Source organism: Colletes gigas, unplaced genomic scaffold (assembly GCF_013123115.1).
Source record: "Colletes gigas isolate AHSC1104 unplaced genomic scaffold, ASM1312311v1 Colletes_gigas_Sc00036, whole genome shotgun sequence".
NCBI classification, from domain to species: Eukaryota; Metazoa; Arthropoda; class Insecta; order Hymenoptera; family Colletidae; genus Colletes; species Colletes gigas.
The window spans coordinates 454,463-460,462 of record NW_025106665.1 but is presented as its reverse complement, the minus strand read 5'-3'; the positions used below and the strand labels follow the sequence as shown (position 1 = coordinate 460,462).

The 6,000-nt window shown below is 42.0% G+C and overlaps 1 protein-coding gene across 2 annotated transcripts in view; it reads left to right on the top strand.

Moving 5' to 3' along the window:
• The first annotated feature begins 401 nt into the window (after positions 1-401).
• Positions 402-6,000, top strand: part of LOC122402460 (zwei Ig domain protein zig-8-like) — a 387,868-nt gene continuing 382,269 nt past the window's right edge. For both annotated transcript variants that reach the window (XM_043405252.1, XM_043405251.1), the window contains exon 1: positions 402-1,757. The gene's annotated coding sequence lies outside the window, so the exon portion shown is untranslated. The remainder of the gene's footprint in view (positions 1,758-6,000) is intronic.

The window sequence follows — 6,000 nt, the reverse complement described above, 5'->3', positions numbered from 1 at the left end:
GATCCGTTCCTATCCTCTCGTAACTTGAGAAGCAAATGCCTCTCGAGGAAAAATTTGTTTCCCGAGTCTGCGTTCGCATCTCAAGTTTGAACATTTAACCCGGGAACACCCTGTATACCGTAGGACGTTCCACGAAGCTCCAGTTTTGCACGTTCGTCATGTCGACCTCGTGAAAGACGCGAACCCAAAAAGAGCCTCGAAAGTTTCGCGTGCATGGTACAACAGCCTGGTTGCGATTAGAAGCTTCAGGTGTAGTGGGGCATGGAAGGATAGGGGTGGTACGGTTAGGGGGGTGGGTCCCCTGCGGTGAAGCGGTGGCGGTTGGTTCGCCGAACGACCACCGTTGGGGCGCTGCAGCCCGTTAGGACGTCAGTTCGCTATCGCGTCGCGACACGGTCGGATCTTGGTTCGTAACCGTCACGTACACACACGTACGCGTATACAGGCGCACATTGTACTCGACACAGGATATTTTTCGTCGGTGATCAGACGGTTATTTATCCGCGACGAGTAAGTTGTCGTCGTTACGGTGATCTATCGTGGGATGACATTGATCGCGAGAGCAGCGTTTACGAGCGCGCGAGAAGAAATCGGCGAAAGATTATCGTTCGATATATGATTCGCGGATGACAAGGGATCGCAAGGATTCGTCCGCGAGTGCGTGTCACGCGTAGTGCATCGTCGATCGATCGAACGGCACCGATCTCGAGATCGGTGGTGAACTCGCGTACTACGTGCAATTCGAGAAACATTGGAGCGACGCGGATGTTCGGTTATCGAAACGACATTGTTATCGTATCTAGGAAGAAATGAGTGGTTTGTTCGGTGATTCCTTGGTGAACAGTTGTTGATAAATACTGTGGGAGATAGTGCGCGAGACGGTTCTTGGAAGACAGTTTCCGGAAGCTACGTTCGGACAGGCTTTTTCTCTCTCGAATGTTTTTGCCCCGTCCACCGCGGTCGGGGGGGCACTGTTGACGGCGCGATCGAGAATCGAAAGCGCGTCGCGTACTCGTTTACAACGTAACCGGGAACCGACTCGATTTTGCTATGCTCGCGCACGGACGTCGAATATGCGAGATACGCGTGCCGAGTTAATCGACGCACGTACGCGTAATCGTCGCGAGTCGCTATCAAGGGGGTTTCAATTAAATCTCCCGCGAGGAAGGTCAAGTGCGCCGTGCGAACGACATCCAGTTTTCAGTTTTAATTAAAACACCCCCGAGGACAACCATTATTGCGCTTGTGTTTGAAATTAATTAGCGACGGCAGAGGCAACGACCGCGACAGGTGAACAACGAAGACCACGAAACGCGGACCGAGGTGGCCAGAAGGTGAAATCGAAGAAAGAACGTCGTCGAACGTCGACGTGACTGTACGACCGACGGGGGAGTGTTGTTTCGCGTACGAAAAAGTTCGATATATCGATCGCTGGGAAATCGTTACGAAATCAAGAGCAAAGAGAGAAAGAGATAGAAGAGAGAGAAAGAAAAACAGCATTGCAATCGGTATGCCTCGTGTGATCGAATTCGCGTGTGTGGCAAGTTAACGAGAGAGCTCGATCAGATTTTCCATTAAATGGTCGTTCGCGGGTGACAAATTGTGTCGTTGCGTGCGGAAGTGGCACGTAAGTCGTAGAAAAGGATAGGCGAGAGAAAAAGTGGCCAGCTGGAAAAAAAGTTAGCAGCTTTCCAGTCGTCCTAACATCCACAACCGCCACGTCGGAGTGATGAAAGCGGCGTAGCAACGGCAAATAGGTAAGACGAACTATCGCGTCTTTCTTTTCGACGTGGCTCGATGCCAGACGATCGATGGGGGGACATTCATTGCCAATTTCTTTTTCACTTCGATTGCAACGGTACATCAAACTTGATCGCGCTACTCGACGTCGTTCCCTCTCGCGGCCGATGCTCCAATTTCGAAATGAAAGAAATGTTCCGTCCTCAGACGGCGTAACTTATAGACGTCCAAGATGAAAGGTTAAGTGTTGAGACATCTGTTTACCGGATCTTAGTACTTTCGCTTTCGTATATTACTACGTCACTGCCTTGAAATTCGCATCGGTATACGAGCTTTAGTATGACACAGGTTATTACGGAAGATCGATTTGTATCGTAACGAAGAGTTGGACCAATTAATCGTTTCGTTCGATTTAGAACAAAATGGCGGAGGAGTGACGCGTATAAATATTTTTAAAACAATAGAACAACAAATATATTATATTGTAATTTTTATTTAAGAGAAATCGGTATAAACAGCAATAAGTGAAATATCGGCTGTTACGAATGAGATCGATTACCACCGTAGTGATAGGTTCTACAAATAAATCATCGGTTCTCGTTCTTTTTTTTTCACGGAAATATCGTTTCTCCTTTGTAGATCGAAGTACTATAAAATATACGGGGCGTAGTTCACCCTTTTTTAATGGATTTTTGTTTAACTTTCGATTATATTTACTTATTGCAATCGAGCATTCTGAAATGAGTTTCATTTAGCGCGTTATAAAGTAATCGTAAATGATTTTTTTTAAATAGAAAGGAAATTACTACTTTTATTGTTGACTCTCCAACAACGCGGGTTGTAGAATATAACCGAGGGCTTCCTTTTTCTGGTACGAGAATCGGAATATTTGTTGGTGTTTGTCTTAATATCTTCTGCGTCGTGGAGCACAGACAACAATATAACAACCCTATTTTTGCTAGAGACATAAAACGTGAGAGGTTTGTCCTTTTGAAAGCTTAATACGGATGACCCAACCACTTTTTCTTCATGGGATAGGAATTCTGTTGGGATTTCTCTCTTGTTCTTCCGGAGGATTCCAATCAAGGTTATATTCTTTTGCAGGAAATTCAGCTAGAGGAATGCTGACATAATAGTCGTCGGTAGTAATGTTTTTATCCATATCTTCAATTAGGGAAATTAGCTTTCTTACGATGTTATTCGGAGCATTAGCATTTATATATGGTCTCTCCGATTGTTTGCCGCGGTGAATTTCGTCGTTTGATGTGTAAAACGTTTTAGCTTTACGTAATCCATACATTTTTATCCTGTACTTAGCGGATTTGTTGGGAATGCATATACTGAATTAATTGGCAATAGTATTTGAAAAGACGCAGTGTCTCTTCGATGGTAATAAATTCGCCCAAGAAACGGACTTTAAAAAATCATATAATTGTGAATAAAACCGTGTAAACATCCTGTATACATAATTATTAGTAAACTGTAAGAAAAATGCTGAAGAATAAATGATTTGGCAGCGTGTTTGAAGGGAGTATAAGTTTGCAAATTACGCATATCAAAGGGAAGGAAGTTGTAGTATGATACGTATATCTATAGGAGACGGAGACTCGAAACTTTCATGTATGGTGAATTGGGTCGGATAGATGTAGTTGAGAACGAGTGGAGGGTTGTCAGCGGTATTGTATGAGAGGGCTGCGAGACTCGAATTATATAAACGGGGTGGTAAACAAGTGGATAATATTTGGTAGACAAAATTCTGTTCCTTTTAGAAAAAATGTTTGTAAAAAGAATTTGCATCGGTATATACGGTTTATCGAATAGGGAAAAGGTTCTGGAAATAAAAGCAAAAAATAAGCAACGATGTAAGTAATAATGTAATTAACACCTTAGCTCGGTTGATTTGGAACAAAATTAAATAACGTGCGGTCTGATTTACTGGGGGAGAGAATGTTTCAGTGCGCGTAACGCGAGAAATGATGAATCGGCAATTTGCGGGGATTAGCAATAAATGTGGAATGAACGCGCGACGCAAATTCGTTTCTACGCAATTTCGTGGTCGAATTTGCGGTATCGCGCGTCAAATAATGTTGAAATGCTTGTTTCGGGGCGCGAGTCGCTGTCTTTGTGCCGATAGTTGCTGGATGAGCGCATTGTCGTAGAAACGTTTGTTCAAAAGGTTAATTTGTGAGCTACCACCGGTTCGCGCGACCATCGGATGCATTAGTGTTTCATTCGTAGCGGCGGCGACGCGGCTGGAAACTGAAATTCGTCGGTTAATTTTACGTAGCTGCGTGAAAAACACGAAATTACCGAGCACCGGGCATGAATATCACGGCAATTCTCTGGCTTGAAACGCGACGGACGCTAGATTACGACGCTGGCTGTTTGCTCGTTCCACTAAGGTAATTTAACGCTTCGTCGTAAGTTATGTTCAACGGTAGAAAAGTTGAAAACACATACAGGATCGCATTAATAACTTTCACGTATTTAAGGGAGAATGGGGCAACGACGATCAGTTAAGAAAGATTATTAATATCTTCGCTACAAATTGCTGTTTTATTTTTCAATGCGTCGAAATATACGACGATTTTAAATTGCTTTCAATTTTTCAGCCTCGATGCATTTCTAAAGTTTTTACGTCATCTCGAAAATCTGTTTCTTAAAGGTCTTCAAAATAGCTGTTTGCTACATCCATTAGTTCGTCAAGAATGTGAAAATAAATCGAATTCATGTTTATATTATCAGTCTGTTCTTTAGTTCAGATTATGAAGAGCCAAGTCGATACGTCAGTTTTCCGGAAATCAACGGTTGAAAAATGAATTTCGCGGTCTATTAAATTGATCCTCGGACTAGTAGAATAGGGTGAAAAGGTTTTACAGGGAACACAACAGTCGTCTATCTATGTACTCCATTTTTAGACAGCGGATGAACATTATGTAATGAAAAGAGATGTGAATTGTTAAAAAATGGAGCTCTTTTCGAGGCATTCTTTTCCCCATCTATTTCGTAAAGAATTTACTTTTCTTGACTCGTGAATAAGTACATGTACGGTTCTACTAAAAAAAGAGACGATTGCATGTTGCAGGTGCTTCGTTGCACTTGCAGAAAAAGTGGGGTCATAGGAAGTTAAACCTTCTTAAACCATTCAACTGTTTCCTCTAGCGTTTCTTTCTGCATGCAACCAAAAAAGAAAGAAATACGAGCCGTTCCAGTTTCTAGAATCACTATATGCCCGGTGAATAAAATCAATTAACCAGCGAATAAAATTGCAGGAATTCTTCCAGGATTTTTCGGAAATTCGCGTTGATGAATTTTTGCACATCGAAACGAGGAAAGTTTGCGGAAGTTGGAGTGAAATGAGAAGTTATGTGATACAGAGTGTTTCGCGACCCGGAGAAAGTAAAATTATGTAGGAAAAAGGTTTCATATCCCGCGACGAAACGTTATTTCCTGCTGGGTGCTGTGTGTACTGGTTAAATTATGGTTGATATCGTTATCGCAAAAAATGTGGATGAAACCGCGCCTTTGACTAGTATAGGTTTTTCGAATTAATGTGTTTCGTAATTCGTTTCTTTTTGTTTTTTTTCCTATACGAATTTCTTGTATGTACGAAGTATGGCAACGGTTTTCAGCCGTTCTGCGTTTAAACCGATTCGAAATGAAAAAAACTGGAACGAACGTAATTTTTATCGCGAGTAATATTCTAGCGCAATATTTTCAAAGCGGTTCAGCAGTTGAATCATTCTGGACTAAGATAAAGTCCTTCCCTTTGAAGCCGAGTTAAATTTTTATACGTTTCTATTAATTCGCGTGTTTTAATAAGAGTTGCAGAGAAAAAGTTATCTCTTTATATCCGGGAAATATGAAAACTTTAACCTGGCCGAAGAGTAATTCGAATCAGTTTGGAAAATATTAATTTATGTTTACGTCAAAGTTCACGCGGTAGCACGATTAAAATGCGTTCCGGAATACTTTTGCGAGTCCGCGCCGATAGAGAAAGGCAATTTTATTTCATCGCCGCGGAATAAAACGTCTCGAATGAGACGCATGAATCATTCGTGGGGCGCATCGAGTAGTACGTGTTACGCGGATACACGATGCTACTCGATTATTTTAAAGACAAAAGGTAAAAAAAGTGCAAGGTAATATATTCCCGTTCGCCGTACGTATCGTACGACGATCAATTTTTCCTCCATATCTCTTCGTGTTTAAATAGAATTTTCTTGATTTATTGTGAAAGCAGGAAATCGTTCAGTTCAC